This window comes from Fundulus heteroclitus, chromosome 7 (assembly GCF_011125445.2).
Source record: "Fundulus heteroclitus isolate FHET01 chromosome 7, MU-UCD_Fhet_4.1, whole genome shotgun sequence".
Taxonomy (NCBI): Eukaryota; Metazoa; Chordata; class Actinopteri; order Cyprinodontiformes; family Fundulidae; genus Fundulus; species Fundulus heteroclitus.
The window spans coordinates 2,621,234-2,640,806 of NC_046367.1; the positions used below are offsets into that span (position 1 = coordinate 2,621,234).

General features: G+C 43.3%; 1 long non-coding RNA gene across 1 annotated transcript; it reads right to left on the bottom strand.

The window, feature by feature from the left end:
- Nucleotides 1-16,593: 16,593 nt before the first annotated feature.
- Nucleotides 16,594-18,664, bottom strand: LOC118563582. Its single transcript, XR_004931279.1, has 3 exons — nt 18,373-18,664; nt 16,751-16,814; nt 16,594-16,633 (listed from the first exon to the last, which is right to left on the bottom strand). It is a non-coding gene; the product is annotated as an uncharacterized LOC118563582 (long non-coding RNA).
- Nucleotides 18,665-19,573: the final 909 nt, after the last annotated feature.

Genomic DNA, 19,573 nt, shown 5'->3' on the forward strand with positions numbered 1-19,573 from the left:
GGGTTGCAGCTGTCCGACGGAAAGATATCACATTCAATCACTGTTGCAGAGGTTCAAAGTTAAAAGACTGGCTTCTCTGATTTGTAATCACAAAGTGGGCGTCTGTCAGAACGCACTAAGTTCCCCCAAGACTTATAAAATGATGACAGCAGTCAGTCCTTTTATGGTAATTTAATCCAATGTGTGTGTGGTTCTGGAATTACCCACACAATAACATTCATCAATATACTTAACAATAGCACACAAACAAAAACAATAGTAATATATGTCCTGTACTCAACTGACAACAAGGAAATGGTCAGCAGCATAACATAACCCAGATGACCATTTAGACCATCCAAAGCAACTAGCAATTAGCACTGCTAGAAATATAAACTGTAGCACCGGATATAAACTCAACCAGCCGGCCTAAATATCACATAAACAACATAACTGACGTTTCTCTGGACGCACACTGAACCACAGGAGGCAGAGCGACAGATACAATGTTGCAAACACAACCTGCTGCCTGCATTACTCGCTTCTCACCGTCGTCAGTCTCTTCTTCTCTTTCTTACTTGCAGTGGCACTCAGCCCGATTGGCGCTATTGCGCCCCTAGTGGCCGGGTCTGGCCAAGTCCCCAGCTACACTATGCAGCCTTCAAAACAGCCGCCCCCAAATTTGTTCTAACAAATTTGTCGTACCCAGTCTATCACTGTTCATTCTCCTCTGGTATAGCAGGGAGTCTGATAAGACGGCTCACAGGTCGGACATAGGTGCGGTCCCGAACTTCAGCCTCCGCTGTGCGAATCAGACCATCGGCCCCAGGGAACACCTGCTTGATTCTCCCAACAGGCCATGATGCTCTGGGCAGTTGAGGGTCGACGATCATCACGATGGTGTCCAGCTGAAGAGGGGACGTGTCGGACTGACCACTTGGATCGGGTTTGCAGTGTGGGCAGGTAGTGGCGCAAGAACCGAACCCAGAAGCGATCCGAAAGCACCTGACAGGCTCTCCATTGCCGCCGGCTGAGCGGCTCTGAGTCGTGGTATACTGCCTGAGGTAGGGAGGGGTCTGGCCGCCCCATCAGCAATAGATTAGGTGTCACCGGGTGCAAGTCTGCTACGTCAGATGACACGTAACCAAGGGGTTTGGAATTGAGGATACCCTCGATTTCAATCAGGATGGTGGTGAGCACTTCTCCACTGACAACTTGCGAGCCCAGGGTAGCAATCAGAGCAGCCTTGATAGACCTGATTTCCCGCTCCCAGGAGCCACCGTGGTGAGGGGCACTAGGTGGGTTGAAGCGGAACTTGATCTGGTACTCTGCCAGCTGTGCTTGGAGAGAAGGATGGAGCTTCTTGCAATTCCCTATCTCCACCTCTGAAATTGGTGCCTTGGTCCGAAAGCAGCTCTGTTGGTTTCCCCCGACGGGATATGAACCTCCTCAAGGCCATCAGGAAGGAGTCTGTGTTGATGGTGGACAGCACCTCAATATGGACAGCTTTTGTCATGAGGCATTTAAAGAGTAAGCCCCAGCGTTTCTCATTCCGTTGGCCGACTTTAACCTGCATCGGACCAAAACAGTCAATCCCCGTAGAGTAGAAGGCTGGTTGATGTAGCCTGAGCCGTGCAGGGGGTAAGTCCGCCATTTTGGGGTTGACCGGTTGGGCTCTCCATCTCTGGCACTCAGGGCATGAGCGCTGTTCTCTTCTTATAGCCTCACGGCCACGAAGGATCCAGAACTTCCTCCTCAACTCTGCAAAGAGTCGCTCTGCCCCAGGGTGTTTCAAGTCATGGTCAACCTGTCGGATGAGCAGCTTAGTCACAGCATGTTTCGGGTCAAGGACTATAGGGTGAATAACGTCATCCTCCAGTTCCTGACAACGCCTCAGACGCCCTCCAACCCATATCAACTGGACTGATGCATCATATTCTGGAGCCAGCGTGATTAGGCAACTAGAGGAAGGGACTGGTTTCCCAGCTTCCAGACACTGGACTTCTTCAGGGAAGCTGTCTCTTTGGGCGGACTGCAGGATGCTGAGTTCCGCTTCCTTGAACTCCTCTGCTGTGGGAGTCTCTTTAGTGTCAGCTGCCGCCCCGTGAAGGTACCCCGCAGTGGCTTTCACCAGTTCACCAAATGTGCTAAACTGCTGAGTATCAGGTATGGAATGATGGGTGCCGGTTACTGTGCTAACCAGGCAGATCGTGGGCTTTCGCAGCTCTTCAGTGATGTCCTCACTTGTTGTGACTGGGTGCACTGGCCACTGGTCAGGTGTGTTATTGTTTCACCGTGTCCCATCTACGGTGAAGCACCCTCGGTGGACCCAGTTCGTTTTACCCAGTCAGGCGACCCCCACTTACTTTACTACCTTGAATGTAGGACGCATAAAACAGACAAGTATGCTTTTAGTTATATTTTATCTAGGTAAAGACAGAGAAATAGTTACAGTCACACCAGCGCTGATGGGCCCCTGATCGGCAGGAGGCCTCGAGTGCTCATCACACAAACATTATGTAGGGATCTCGGGACACACCCATACAAGGGCGGTACACATCCAAACTGTGACATCAGCAGGGAAACTGTGTCACCTCCGGGGTGGTATCTGATAGATATGTGCCAATCTTTTGGGTCAGTGCCATCTAAGTGTGCCATGCAGTTCTGGGATAAACAGCTCTTTCCACTTGACCTTGTTGATATCCTAACATGTGGCTGCCGCAGGAACGGGGGTCCATGAGCCCAACGATTCTCACCTGATAGATCTTTCAGTGACTTTCCCCGGGTGAGGTCATCCGCTGGGTTTTGCGACGTCTCCACGTAGCGCCAAGCATGGCTATCAGTCAGCTCTTGAATTTCTGCAATACGGGTTCCTGCAAACACCTTAAAGCGGCAAGAGTCCGACTGGATCCAAGAAAGAACAGTTGTGGAATCTGACCACATGACCACTCTGAATATCTCTAAGGTAAGCTCTTGAGTTAGCACGTTTGCAAGCTGTGCACCCGTAAGTGCAGCAGACAACTCCAGCCGTGGCATTGAGAGCTGACGCTTGGGGGCCACCCGGGACCGAGCTGTCAGGAAAGCCACCTCCACATACTCCTCTGCATTTTCTGTGCGTAGATATCCCACACTGCCATACGCCCGTTGAGACGCATCACAGAATATGTGGACCTCTCGCTTGTAGGCTGAATGATCCATGGCTGGACTAACATAGCAGCGAGGCATACTGATGCAGTCCAGGTACTGTAACTCGTTCTCCCATTCTTGCCACGCCGTGAGCAACTCGTCAGGCAGCAGAGGATCATCCCATTCCCGCTTCTTCTCCCACAGCTGCTGAACAAGCACCTTGGCCCTCGTAGTATAGGGCGTGAGGAACCCTATGGGATCATATTGGCTGGCCAAAACTTTATAGATGTTCCGCATGGTGAGAGGGGAGCTATCCAGCAGCCGTGATTTATACTGCAGCGAATCTGAGTGGCATAACCAACACAGCCCCAGGGCAGGTTCTTGCGGGTCCATATCGGTGTGATTTAGCAACTGTTCGCTACTCTCTGACCTGATCTCCTTAGGTAGGTGACCGATGACATCTGGCCTACTGCTGGCCCACTGTCGCAGCTCGAAGCCTCCCTCCAGTAACAGCCCTCTTAACTGATCTGTAACATCTCTGGCCATATCTGGGGTAGGGAAGCTCTGTAGCCAGTTGTCTACATAGAAGTGGTTCTCGATGGACCCACGCACTGCATCCCCTGGTTGAGTGTGATCACGTACATGCCTCTGTAGGGCGTATATGGCACAGCATGGGGAACAAGTAGTCCCGAATGGAAGGACTTGCCACTCGTACACTCTAGGTGGGGAGTCTCTCTGTAGATCACGCCAGAGGAAACGCAGCAGAGGGCGGTCCTCTGGCAGCAATCTCACCTGATGGAACATTCCCTTTATGTCACTGCTGACAGCAATGGAATGTTCCCTGAACCGCAGTAGGACACCCAGAAGGGATGCACCCAGGTTTGGACCAGACAGCAGTAGCTCGTTGAGGTTCTTATCCCTATAAGTATAAGAACAGTTGAACTCGATCCGATTCTTCCCATTGTGGGTCACCAGGTGATGGGGAATAAACCACGACTCATCGGAGGTCTTCTCCGGCTCCTGGCTAACTTCTGAGACATAGCCTGCTTTCTTCAGCTTCGCAATCTCTGCCTGATATGCCTCTGCCTTCTCTGGGTCTCTGCTAAGGCGCTTCTCTGTACTACGTAAGCTGGCGAGTACCGCTTCAGGCTGCGCTGTGAGTGTAGGCATGTTACTCACCCGCAATAGTGGTGTGGCATATCTGAGGACCCCATCCACCTCCACTCTTCTAGTCTTTGCCTCTAAAAGGTTCATGGCCTCCTGGTCTCTCCGTGACCTAGTCACTAGCTTCTCATTTCTGTATGACAAGATGTCCAGTTGCCAGAGCTTCTCTACTTGGTTAAAGAGTTCAGCTGCCGGGGAGATGGTGGACATGAACAGACACTGTGTTGGGCGATTGCCCTGTTGGAGGGATTTGACTGGCCCTTGCAGTGACCAACCAAGCCTGGTCTTTACCGCAGCTGGGCCCCCAGGTGGGCCGAGACGGACAGGTTCGATCGGGGTCACCAAGTGTGGACAGTCAGATCCTATCAACAGAAGTGGGTGAACCGCTGTGAATGGCTGCAGGGGGAGGTATTTTGGAGATATTTTGAACGTCACCGATGAGCCATTTAATGTTTTTACATCCTTCTGAACTGTTCTCAAGGTGAGGTTCTCTGGAGTTCCCTGCAGCTGCAACTTCTGGACGGCTTCCTGGAGGAGGATCGTCCTCTCTGAGCCATCATCCAATATGGCATATGTTTCCAAAGTGTGGTCACCATTGCGCAGTAGCACTTTACTGATCTTTAGAAGGACCTAATTGCAGCCGGCACGACGATCTAGGTACAGAACATCTGTGGTTGACTTCACCTCTGCACCAGTGCCGTTCACTGGTGTGGTCTCATTCCTGCCGGACCGAAGATTAACCTCATGCAAGACCTCAGGGTGCTTCCCCTTGCACGTCTTGCATAGGACTCTCAACCTGCACTGGGCGGCCTGATGGTGTCGGCCACAACGCCAGCAACGATTGTTGGACTTCACCCAGGTCGTCTTCTGTTCCTTGGTTAATTGCTTAAAGTTCAAGCACTGGTCCAGAAAGTGTTGCGCGTTACTGCAGTAGGGGCAGTAAGCTTTGGGTTTCTCCGGAGCCCCTTGGTAGTCCAAGACTTCAGCTTGACCCGCTTGGGGTGGTGTGTCATGAGCAGTGCCATGCAACACGTTCGAGGTCTTCCTAGTGGCTTTATGGTCTTTATCATGCTCCTTCCTTGCCCAGCTTCTCCCTCTCTGGATGTCCTCTATCTTGCCGAACCGGTCTCCATCCTCCTGGATTTCCAGCTCGTATTCAAGCCACTCTGTGAAGTCCATTAAAGATGGGATTCCTGCCTTCCAGGAGTGAAGATGGCGTCGGAAGGTGGCTCGAAGATCCTGGGGGAGCTTCCTCGTTAATCTGGCCACATGAGACCCACACCTTAACTCTGCGTCCATCTTCACCAAGCTGCTCCAACATCCCGACTAGAGCTCGGACTCTAAGAGCAAACCTCCTGAATGCTACAGTGTCGCCAGCTTGGATAGCGGGCTCTTCCATTAGCTCTGCGATCCGCTGAAGAGACAGCTGGTGGGGCTGACCATAATGTTTGGTCAGGGAAGCCATAGTGTCAGAGTAGGGGAATAAGGAGTTACTATAGGAATCAGCAGAGCACTTGGTACTTGAACATCTCTGTCGCGTCAGCAGGAAGAATATTATCGAGGGCAAGCTTTAGTCTGGAAAACTCTCTGGGGTCACCCCGTGTGAACTTGGGGATAGACGGCGTCAGGCCCCTGTATGTCTTCTCGTTGCTGTTCGGCAGTGGCACTGCAGAGGTTAGCCGTTGTGGGGGTCTTGGGGGTGCAACTGATGGCGGCACCATATCATACTGTGGTTCTGACAGCATGGATGGGGCTGGTGACAGTCGTGCTTCCAACTGGTGCAGACGTTCTCTAAGGTTCTCCACAACATCAGCAGGTTGCCCTACGGGTGTAGGCTGATCTGTTGGAGGCCCATAATTATCATCATAGAATGCTACTGGTGGGGGAGGCGGCGGCCAATCATGATCTGCTATATTTCTGCCTGGTACTGCAGACAGATGGTGCATCTGCTCCCTTATTGGCGGCGGTGGTGCGGCCTGCAAGAGCGGTGGTGGCATCCGTGGTCCGACCCTGTCTCCTAGTGGTGGATGTCGTGTTTCAGGTGGTGAATGTAGCATGGGGTGTTGTGACTGTGGGGACCTGGTGCTCTGAGGATGTCACCCTTTTAGATAAAGTGGTTACAGTGTGTGGCGCATTGGCAAATCTGTGCCCATCTGTTTGTAAGTAGCTAATGACAATAAACACAAATGGCTCAACAGTTGTCTCAAGATTACTGAACTACACCAGTCTGATTTTATGCATTTTGTATTATATATACTATTTTATATATATATATATATATTAGGGCTGGGCAAGGTAACGTGTTAATTTCGCGTTAATCCATTAGACTATTAACGGCGATATTTACTTTGACGCGCATTAACGCATGTTGCTCACATGGTTTTATTTTGTGAAGGTCTGTTGCTGCGGTGTAGGGATTTGTATCAGAACAGTAGGTGGCGATAATGCGGCAATAACCTCGCTGTCTGCCCAGCCTCGGATTCAAGCAGGAAGAAGAAAGGTGCTGGCTGGTTAAAGGGAAATGCGGAAAAAAACAAAGCTGACATGGGGAAGGCGGTGTTTCCCGCAGGAATTTGCTTAGGCGAGGCGGTGAGTTGGCGAACGGAACAAGTTTTGTGCAGAGCGGAGCGGGATCTGCATCGACGCTGTCGGTGAAGTCGCTTCTCGTTTCAAAGTATCCATGTGTTTTTGCCTGTTTTTTCCCTGCCATTCACTATATGCACACAAGAAAGCAACAACAAAAACCGCGTGTTAACGTCAAATAAACATGCACGCATATCGAGTTAGCAAGCATTTCAGTTTAAAGTTCTTCCAGCATCGAATATGACAGAAACAAGTTAGTTGTAACCACTGCCAAGTTACACTTTGGTATTGAACATAAAATGGTAATGCTGCTCCCTGCTGTTACCTCAGAAATTGCCTGTTTTTGGTAGATTTTTTTTCCCCATAAAGAGAATTCCCTGTCATTGGCAATAAGCTTTAATTTATTATTATTGCTATTTTTTTGTTTTACATGTCTAAGTTGAGCTTTACACTAAATATGTGTTACTGATAAGTGCTACAAATGTTACAACACTTTTGTTCATATGGCAGCAGAACATTAAAATAAAAGTGCTCTTTACACTACTTTTGAATTCATTCTTGGAGTTTGTAAATACAATGCGATTAATCATGATTAATCAGGCAAATTATGCGATTAATCGCGATTAAATATTTTAATCATTGCCCAGCCCTAATATATATATATACACACATATATACACACATATATATTATGTATATATATATATATATATATATATATATATATATATATATATACACACACACATATATACACACATATATATTATGTATGTGTATATATATATATATATATATATAAAATATTTATAATGTACACAATTAGGATTAAAAACAGGGTTTAGCCAAGTAAAGCCATCTTTATTAAGCAAAATAAGATAGTAAATTACATTTTATTGGTACATGAAGACCAGAACCATGTCTCTTCTTGTGCAGTTGTAAGCTGCAGACCCACACAACTTAGATGGAACCAAACAATTTTAGAGTTGTCATTGTCACAGGCGACCATATTGTCTTTGCTCTCTGGACAACGACAAGTACACCATAACTTTTCAACACTTTTTCGCTTACATTTTTTCTGTGGTACTGTGTCTGATGTTTGGGGTGTTTTGTTATTACAAGCTAAAAGGGGAATCTCATTTAGTGCAGGACTGTTTAATGTCTTTGTGAAATGGCAGCTTACAAGTTCAGGGAGACTCACACATACAAAAAATTGTTTTGCCTTCTCAAGGATAGCTGTCCAAAGCTCCAGGTCTGGTGCAACTTGTATCACAGCCAGGTCTTTTTTTGTCCACATAACATAATCACAGTATTCAGTCTCGGTAACAAAAATCTGAGTTTGCACCTGTTTATAATAGGGGTGCTGTGGCTTCAAACGCATCTCCCCTTCATGTAATTCCAAACAGAAGTTCCTGTCAGAGCTATTGCAAGCCTCAATCACGGTTAGGTCACGGTACTTATATGAGCATTTAATTTCAATACATCCTCGGCCACAACAGATGCAATGCACAAGGCCGTCAGGTGATGCTCCTACCTCTGGAAACTTTGGGTTCACAAAAAAAAACACACTGTGTCACCTCAAAACCAACGTGATCTCTGTTAGACTGTAGTCTATTTCCCTGGCACCGTCCTCATTTTGTCTCCCCCATGCAATAGCACTAGAGCTGTTCGTTTCATTTGTAGGATAGCACACAGCATTGTGAAGGTTTGTCCAGATTTGCTACATAAACTAAATGCATGTTAGATGCTGTTACCCTCCCAGCACGATAGTGATGCCATGTTAAAGATTTGTTTTGCTTTCTTGTTGAACATTCTATGTATTCAGCTTGCTTGTTTGAAAGTGAGGTCCTACTAACAAGTAATTTGCAGTGCTTGCGCAAAACAGATATATCCTTGCCCTCCATTGTCGCATCACGTAGGGGGTGAAGGGTATGTGGCACAGTGAATGGTTGGACCTGGTCAATAAATGCTTCACAATATTCAGGCAAACGTGATAGCACAGCAGCTTGTGGTGATGCCTTGTGAATTGCCCTAAAGAAGGAGTCCAACTGCTCATTTGACACAGTATAGTTGTCTTTGTGCGTTTTGTCCTGATGCCAGGTGCAGCTACAGTCCCTCCTTCCAAGAGTCTGTTCAGAGTCTTTCTTTTTGCCTTTGAACTTGTGAAATCAATTTTATATCCAGGCTCTGGTACCACTTTAGAAAGATTACCTGGAATCATCCAGTATGCTGGTCTGCCAGTCACTGTCACTGTCTCTCTGCATCTGACAATTACCTCCAACTTAAACAACATAGCAACAACATGTGTACAAGATTCTCCTATGCCCGCCATACAGGTGCAGTGAGCAGAGGATATAGCCCCAGATGACTCAATGATGGCCCAGGGATTGAGTGGCGCTTCTCGCAGGCGTTGGGAGTGCATCACCTACAATAAAACAGACAAAAAGAAAGTGCAAAGTACTTAGAATATTTGCATAAAACTAAAGTACCGTGTTACTCACTTAGATAGGGTGACCTGATGTTTTTTACAAACTTTGTCCCAGTTGTCCCCATTTTTTTTTATACCAAAACCAACAAAAAAACACCTATATATATTTGCTATGAACCTTAATATTCCAGGGGTCACAACATTAAATTTATTTACCATGTAAAACAGTTTTATGTACTTTGAGTTTAGTAATTTTGGAAGCTTTTTGCCGCTTGATAGGTTCGGATGCACCATAATTTACACTTAGATAAAGCTGTGAAGTGAAGACTTGTACAAGTTTGACTAACATCTTACCTTTGCGGTGACCACAGTGTTAGTGCATCCTTCTGGTTGAAATGAGTATAAATCTTGCACCCAACCATTAGTAAACAGTCCATGAGGGTCCAGAGATTTGTAGTTTCGGAATTCTTCAAGTGTATATGCACTAACACCATTACCTGACTCCGCCACATGGATTTGCTCCGCATATCCATCTGGAAACCTGCCGTTGAAGTAATTTTGGGAAGTGTCATATAAACCAATCAGATCAACGAAGCATATGACGTACTCGTCAACATGCTTCGCAACAGAGCGACGACGAAAACACAACCACAAGCCAAGCTACTCTTGCTGCTGCAGGTAAAGGCTCGTTAGCTCAGCAAAGAAATACTCTGTAATTCCGATAAAACTTGCTCGATAGCCACGCTAATGCTAGTTTTATCGGCTGAAGCCGCTATGTTCTTTAGACTGAACTGTCGCGCTTCTCGTTGCGTCACACCTCAACCCGCCTCAAAGCCAACGCTGATTGGACGTTCGTTTGGTGAACGGCTCCAAATTTCTTTAACGGAAAGTAGCTAGACTGATCTGCGAGTGAAACCTTGAAAGCTCGCGAGATCAGGATGGTCTCACGAGGCTACTAACACCATTAACAAGATAACAAATTATGTCCATATTTGTAGTTGGTGAAAATAGCGAGGGATCGGCTGTCCATGCTTTAGCTCAGGGGTCGGCAACCTTTACCACTAAAAGAGCCATTTGGACCCGCTTCACACAGTAAAGAAAACACTGGGAGCCACAAAACCCTTTTGAAATTTTAAATTTAAACGCTGCATGTAACAGTTTTTTTTTTTTTTTTTGCAACAGAATGGACCCGCAGCACCTCTGCGCTTGTTGTTTTTTCCGCACGAAGTACAAAACTTCTACTGTTGTTTTATGGAAATCATCAACTCTGCTAATGTCAGAGTTTTTATTTTGAATAACGCTTGGTGCGAGTAAACCCATGTCATGGTCGGGTTATTTAATTTTCAGCCCATATAAACGGTACATCCAGAATACTTTATTTTCTTTTAATCCAAACACATTTTAATCACATCCGGAAAAGTTACGCACGTAAATGAGCTCCTGTCAATAACCAGCTAACAGCTGCATTAGACTTTGGCCGCGCAGGAAAACGCTCACAGTGCCGAGCCAGGCGCTGTTCGTGTTTCCTCACTTTGAAAACTAACAAACGTTAGATATAGAAACGACTTACCCTTCTGTTTAGCTACAAATAAGCAGCATTTAAAAATGCCGCCTCAAAAAGAAAAAAAACTAATGCCGCCTCAACTACGCCTCGCTGTGTTTATTTCGTCTCTCTGCTGCCAGTCAGCTTGCAGTTCTTCTTCTTGAGTTTATTGGCGCTGAACAAACATCTTTTCAGTGTGCATTACTGCCACCAACTGGTGAGGAGTGTTTAACATTGATGACAGCCTGCATGAGGTAAACAGCTCTGCGACATAATTATTTTTAACAGTTGAGCCACATCAGAGGGATCAAAGAGCCACAACTGGCTCGCGAGCCATACGTTCCCGACCCCTGCTTTAGCTGCTAGCTCATACGAATCTATATTGCTAATTGAGATTAGCTTAGCTAAATACCGGTCTCTGGCGTCCTTATTGAGTTTATCTCTATAAGGCTTCTTCTCGTTTTTATTGTGGATGTCCATGTTGCTGAAAATATCGCGCTGACATTGCGGCTTTACTGTCAGTACTTGAATTTAAATGAACTTCGTTGCGATTAGGCAGGTTACCCCCCAAAATGGCGCCTCCTAGTGTAGGGTGACCAGACGTCCCCGTTTTCCGGGGACTGTCCCCGTTTTGGACCACCTGTCCCCGGCTAATGTCCCCGGAAATGTCCCCGATTTTACCGAGGGGGGAAATGTGTTGCGGTAGCTGGTTGCGCTGCTGATAATATAATGACGAGGAACAGAGCGCACCACTAGATGGCGGTAATGCTCCTTTTGGATGTCAGATGTCATTAAAACACGAAGAGGAAGAAGAAGAAGACTAGCGTACCACTTCTAAAATAGAAGAAGAAGAAGTGAAAAGTCGTCAACTGGTGGCAACTGATGGGGAGCTGCTGTGTTATGGTAAGTGTTTTAATCGATTCATTTTATTTGGATCAAGCTGATCCTGTGAGAAATGTTTGGGTTTTTTCCAGGTTAAAAAATAATCAATAAAAAGTAAGACAAGACCACGAGTTGCTGCTCACATGAGTAAAAGACACTCAGATAAAAGGTAACAGAATGATTGAAAACTCTTTGTAAGGCGCTAATTTGGTTTGCCGGTTCTCCAGGGATCAACAAGGGTTCATCTAAAGATGTTTTAGAACTGATTGGTGACCTTTAGTTTATATTTCAGATAGTTAGTTATTAGTAGAGTTATTACAAGTTGGTTTGCTGATTTATGGTTGTGACTTATGAGCATAGACTTCCAGGCTTAGGTTTAGCTTTTCTACTGCTCAGTTTGGATTTATGAAAGTTCCTCATGAAAAAATAGGAGTCAGTAAAAGGAGAACTGAATGAAGATCTGCATGATCTGAGAATGATGGAGTAGAAGATAACCACCTGTTTAATGTCCATTTATTATGTTGTCTTTGCTTATAGCTCCTAGTATTGTGGTAATTAGCATTTTTTTTATTTAATCAGAGGAAATAATAATAATAATTGGAAGTTTTCATGTTGTACATTCAAATGTTTTTGGAAGTGATTTTAAATATATAATGTCTCTGTTTTAGAATAATGTAAGATTGATACAAGAGGTGAAAGGAAGAGAATAGGAAGACAGTAAGGAGATTAAATGAGAGTGGAGGAAAATAGGAATATTGATGTAAAGAATGATTGACGAGAAGGGAGAAATATTTACTTAGAATATTAATAAAGTTCAAGTGATAAAGCTCTGACATGATATACTCAGGTTTGAGCTGAGAAGCCCAATTGTCTGAGGATATAACCTCTTTCTGAGTCTCTGCACTGAACATGAGTTTCACTGCACTTCCCTAGCTGTGGCACAATAAAGAGGCAGTTTAGTTTAGTTTTTTTTTCTTGTGTTTTAAAAATTTCAGTTCTGCACATAATATATCCTCTTCTCCTCTTATTTTATCCAGACTTCTGGATACCGTGGCTGATGGCTCTTCAGACACAGAAGGCCTTGAAGAAACCAGAGATGATCTCATGTTAGCTGACTCACTGACCGGAGTTACCTCACCTTAAAGGATCAAACAATATACTCACACATCAGCTACTACCATACACATACACATAATGTAGTTATACACACTTTATGTAAGTTTATACATGCTCATGCTGCACTACACACAAAATCACTTGCATTCATGTCAAGGGGTTTTCCAAGTCTGTGCCCTTGTTTCACCTTACGTCACCACAATCCATTGGACAATGTCTTGTCCCAAACAGGCTCTATGCACTATGTGCTCTATGTGCTTATAGCCTATTAGTGGGAGAAATTAATCTGCTTTGTGATGCACAGAACCCTTATGTGGTCAGTTGACAGTAAGAAACATATATCATCCTTTACCAGCGGGCTTGACTACTACTTTTTGATGTTAACGCAGAAAAACCTATTTCTCATAGGTATGTAGATGTGAACAGAATGAGTATTTGTTGCAGTTTTTTGAAATTTGGGGGACTCTGTCTCCACAGACAGCCACAGGCTAAGTGTTTGTATTTACTGTTGTTTCTTTTCCTCATGTCACTTTCCCCTTAGGGGGAGGCAGAGCTCTTTGAGCCCCACAAAATTGGAAAACCTTGCTAACCACTCTGGACCCCTCCACTCCCACTCCCACCACTTTGCCCCAACCCAGAGACACAGTTCTAGTTTCTATTAATAACACTATTTATTGATTTTATTAATCTTAGGATGCACTAAAGGTCTGGAGAGGCACATTCCTGTCTTTTACACTTGATTTTTATTGTTTAAATATTAATAAACATGTAAAAATAAACGAAACCATTACTGTCCCCGTTTCCTAATTTCATCTTGATTAGATGTATTGATTTTTTATCCACGAGCAAGAAATGTCCCCAGATTTGATTTTAGAAATCTGGTCACCTTATCCTAGTGTCGAAGTCACGTGTCTGCAAAAGACCCATACGAAACGTGTCGTTTTGACTATCTTTATTTTCCTTAGTATTTGTAGCGATCATTGCTGTTATATAGATGCTTTGATCGGGACAGTAACATGTAGATCAAAGCTAACATGCAGCAGCTTGTTAGCTTACCTTACCAAACTTTTACCTATCAGAAATCAGCGCGATTCATTAGGTAAGACTGCGAGCACAATATTAAATGTGTTTTATTGACTATCTTTTTCTTCCCCTTTGTATTGGTAGCGATCATTGCTGTTATATAGATGCTTTGATTGGAACAGTAACATGAAGATCAAAGCTAACATGCAGCAGCTTGTTAGCTTACTTTACCTATCATTAATCTGATGTAGATGTTATAAAATTATTACTGTAGCTTTGTTATTATAGAAATAAATCTTGTTTTTCACTGAGTGAAAAAAGGGACATTTATCTTCTACATTGTTCCCCTTACTTTATTATGGTGACGTGTTATCAGTGTTGGGTAAGTTACTTTAAAAATGTAATCTGTTACAGTTACAAGTTACTTTGTTTAAAATGTAATTGTAGTGTAACTTTTTCAATTACTTTTAAAAAGTAATGTAAGTAATTACTTTGATTACTTTTTGATTACTTTAAGGTTTTAATGAGTATTGACCCATGTTCAACATTTAATTTTTGAAAACTGAATGTGAACCTTAAAAAAGCGGAATTGGGAATTGGCACTTGTATGACTATTCCTGTATATCCATCAGTAGTTAAAGGACAAGAGTCAGCAAATGCAAATTCTGCCCTGTAAAACAATGACAGCACAATTGTTGCTGTATGATCTGAAGCCCCATTTGGAGCTTTTAAACAGGCTTTGAAAAACTTTGATAATTTGCTGCTGTAATATTATAGATTTTTTTTTAGAATAAAAAGCTAGCAGATGTGCATAATCAAAAATAACAGAAATACAATTATTGAGCATTCAGTATTGTAAGAAAGCCCACACTGTTTCTGGATAAATACATTATTGTATGAGTTAAGTTCTGTTCCGTTTTCTGCCTTTTTCGTTGTAAAACTGAAATGTCCCATGCTCCTGAATGCACTATAGCTTTCCGACGCTCACGAACGCAACACTTTGAATGCTGAGCTGTGTAGACGCGCGTTTGATTCTCCGCTTAAGACAAAGTTTTGCAGTTTCACAACACAAGTCGACTCTCACGGTTTATTGTTGTGTGTGAATAACAAGAGGTGGCTGTCAACAAGCTTGAAGGCTGTCATTTTTGATGCGCTGCTTGAGCTGAAATAAAACTGTGAAACGTCCGCTCGCTTGCTGTTCTTTCAGAAGGCTCCACCAGCACAGGATGGATCATCAGAGTGATAGAGACAAGGAGCCGTAGCGGGAAACGGCGATACAGGGCGCGGAGCAATAAAAATATCATTACATATTTCGCAAAGGTTTTTCTTTATATTTTTTAAAAAAATTAACTAAATTTGTAATTCTTAATATTTTCGGAAGTACTGTAACTGAATTACATATTTTCTCATTGTAACTAACGAATTACAGTTACTCTTTTTTTGTAATTAAATTACGTAACGTTGTTACATGTAATCCGTTACTCCCCAACACTGCGTGTTATATATAATTGCAGTCACTGAATTCAAAAGATCTTATTCCATTATAAATCTTTTTGCTCATTCCTAAAAAAAAATAACGACTGTGGGTCTATTGGACAGTGCCTCTGGGTCTGAATTTTGAATTTTCTCTGTTGCATTTCTCATATTATTTGCACTTTATATTAATGCACTTTTCTTAGTTTTTGTGCAAAATACTGTGTATTTTAAGTAGAAGCCTGAAATTCTTTTATTATACTGTATTAGTAATGACATGTGCTGCTGACCTCTTAGTCAGATCAACCTTTGAAAAAGAGATCTTAATCTCAATGGGAGTTTATCTGGTTAAATAAAGGTTTTAAAAAGTATTATAATTAATCTATTTTTTCTCCCCTTGTCCTCCTTGTGTCCATCTCTCAGCAGCATCATATCCACCAAGCATGGCACAATCACAGGGAAACTTGTACTGCAGTGTCCCACAGTGCTCGAACAACAAAAAACCCTTTACATATCTCAGTTTTCACGACTTCCCGGCTGATGCTGAGATTCGAGCCCGTTGGGTGACGGCAATAAGAAGAGACGAGGGGCCAAATTTGAAAATCCTTCGCGGCAGCACTTACGTCTGCAGTCAGAACTTCTCTTCCGAGGAGACCTAGAACTACAGCTGCCATCCCTCTCCCGTTGATTTTTTTTAACAAATTAAACTCCATCTTTCTTTCTTAAAGATAATTGAGTTATAAGTTTATTTAGCTTAATTTCAGTGGGTCACCACATATTTTTTTATTAGAGCTGTCAAAATCAATTTCTTAATGAAAGGAAATTAATCTGAGAAATTAATTTCTGCACATACAAATGGTTTTTAAAAATACTCACCTGTACACTGATCGCACACTGTCTCTTTCCCCTGCATTGTTTACATTTCAATTGTTTACTGTTAAATCACTGCTGCACTTTATCCTGTAATTTGCTGTAATTCTCAAGCTGTATGCAAACTAAATTTCGTTCTATACGCACTCTGTGCATCCAAAATGATAAATAAAGTTGTCTAAGTCTAATTGTCACGATTTTTCTATGGATGAACCCAGAACCACACACACGGGACTTAAAATTAAAGTATTTATTGAAGGTTTGATGGGATGGAGGGTGATGTAACCAGCGAGGTAGCACTGCACGGGAACAGGGTGATGGTGTTGGCAGGAGCTGACGGCCCGGAGAGAGACTTCTTGGAACCAGGAACAGGCAGCAGGGTCCACAGCTCGGCAGAGAATTGACAGTTCAGGGGAGAACCCACCAGAGCTCGGCAGCAGGCTCTTCTGTAGGGCAGAGGGGAACCGGAGCAAGGCAGCAGGATAAACAGGACAGGTAAAAGGTAAAATGGACAGAGCTGCTATGAAGTAGCAGGGCTACTATGTGATCACATAGAGCTTTACCTGCAGCACAAGAACACGACAGGCTCTCCAGAGTCACGGGGTCCTCTTTCTTATCCAGTGGAAACTAGAAATAGAGACATGCTGTTTTAGGTGAATTTAGCTAATGTTTAATTTATCATAGCAGCAACATGAAAATTATGACTGCTGGAAACAGCAGATGCAAAGAAGTTTATTTTTCACTCACTGACTACATTTACATGTGCATAATAATCAGTGTTATCAGAATCAAATTACCCCTATGAGACACCGTTATTTGGACTGAAGGCTATAAAAATCTGATAAGACACCAGGTCTTGTTGTTTTTATGGCATTCTCAGGCTCAATCCTCCATTTGACTTTAGTCAAGAACACTAATTCATGCGAGCATGATTTAGTCAAAATATTAAAAATCGAGGAATGCCTATGTCATAAATAACTAAAATATATGAAGTGTGATGTCTGAAGTTTTTGAAATCCATGTTTTTTTGGTCAGTTCCTGAAAAATAACAGTATAGGACACAAGGGGTTTGCCCCGACAGCAGCATAATCCATAAATACTATGATGAACTGATTATTAATGTACATGCAACATTATTGACAGCGTCTTTCCCAGTCTTTGATGTCCTAAACTATCACAGTTTTAACAGGAATGGGCAGAATTATTTTATTAATTGAGGCTCCAAATCTACTGACGAGACTGAGAAACACACTGAACCCACAGAGGAATTTTGTGGGATACTGCAAAGTCTGCAACCGCAGTAAAATATTACACAAAAGAAAAAGCTGAAAAAATGAGGCTCCTCATTTTTATTCACAGAGCTGTGACAGCATGCTCTAACTGTGACCAAGTGGCCAACAGCATTTAACACTGTTCCAAAACAAAGTATGAAAAGGCTCAACATTATACATCAACTATATCCCTGGTGTGACTCATTGGCTAAAAGCTGTGAAACAGAATAGCTGATATAGCAATAAAGCTAGCGTAGCAATATAATGGAGAAATAGAAAACTAATAAATGACAAAAGTCCTGTTGGTAGCATAACTATCATTATCCTAATGTGACCTCAGGTACCGTTTCTATGCGTTAGACCCTCTTTGTACCAGGTCAAGGAGGTTGCAAGGAATAACAGAGGCACGGTTTCCCATTAAATATATAATTTATTAAATATACAGGTACCAAGAAACAGAAATCAATGTATTTTATGGTACACAAAAAACTAACTAGTTTAAAAGTGAGCGCCTATGCTGGTCTGGAATCCTGCTAACTGTAAAGAAAAGTTAAAAACCCAGTTGAATTAAGTAGATCCCTTGGGAGGGGGGGAGAACGACTACAAAACACAAACTGAATACACCTTAGTGTTCCCCAACAAAAACACTCACTCCCAAAACCCTAGTGCATATAATACAAAAAGAAAACAAACTCTCCTCCCACTAATCCCCTTAACTCAATCTGAATAAAACCAGCGCAGGATCCAGGGACAGCATAGGGCCCCCGGTGGGTCGAACCCGGACAACAACCAAAGAAACAGCAAAACAGAACTAAAATTCCAACTGAAACAGTAACAGGTCAGCCTGCACACAAAAGAAGTCATGTTAAAAACAGCACTTTAAACATCCAGATAGCCTGCAACTGTCAATTTACCTCTAGTCTGAAAAAAACAGTCCACGGTTCTTTGGTGTTTGCCTACAAAAAGGGTTGCCTAAAATAATCAAAAGGAGGGATTAACCAAATCATTCTGCAGCAATCTCATGCTCAATGATAGCCATACCTTACAGGAATCCTCTGCCTCGAATGTGCTTTCCTTACCCATTTGCCCCCTTTTAACTGGAAAGGCTGATTGCCTCTCATTAAACCCCAGCTGCGCACGATCCCCGCGTCCTCCATATATGGCAGGAGGGAGAGTGTGCAGCCCTATGCTTCTGGGACAGAATGCCCCGGCTACACTAACATCTATGCTAACAACAGAGCTAAGAAGACAATTACCTTCATAATCGAAAAGGTATTGTTCCACAATGAACTTGTCATCTTTGTCGAGTTTGGAGGCTGGTGTGGCCGAAAGCTTTTGTACCAGTCTGTGCACGTCTCCCAAACGAAATTTTGGTAGATTAGTGAGGGACTGTGTGAATTCCCTATATAAAAACATTGCTCGCGGAGAAAGCGGAAATAAAGATACCCTGCTTCACTTCAGAACGGAAGTTGCATGACGTCACCGTGAAAAGGGTCTATTAGCCATAGACATCATATACGTAATCATGTCGTTGGGCGCAGTTTCGCACGTCAACGTCACCGCCATATTGTATGTGGCAGAAAAAAGTTATGTGCTGTTGTAGTGAACGTGGATCAGAAAAGATGCCTCATTCCTGTGCTGCATGGATCGATAAAGCCTATCTTATGTATTCGGGCTGATTTCACTACTTGTATCTGCCTTCTATAAACTAAGGCTGCACCATGTTGCAAAACTGGACACACTAAAGCTGCACAGTGGCAACACTAGAAAAAAGCTGTGCAAGACAAGGACCGCGGAACTTTTGATGATCAAACATGTAAAATAATATATATAAATAAAATAAAATTATTCAATAGCTATTTTTTCAAATGCACGGTATTCTATGGCAGCAGCATCATTCTCCAATGAGAAAGCGATAAATCATTTTTCGCTTTTTCGGGGAGTATTGGCTGATTGTGTCATGTGATGTAAACAAAAGCCACCTCTGCGCTGCTTAGGAGTCCGCTACTTCATTTGCTTCGTTAGCTTATTTAGCGTGCTGCTTAGGAGTCCGCTACTTCGTTTGCGTTGTTTGCGTCGTTTGCTTAGTTAGCTTTAAGGTTTTACGAATGTGAC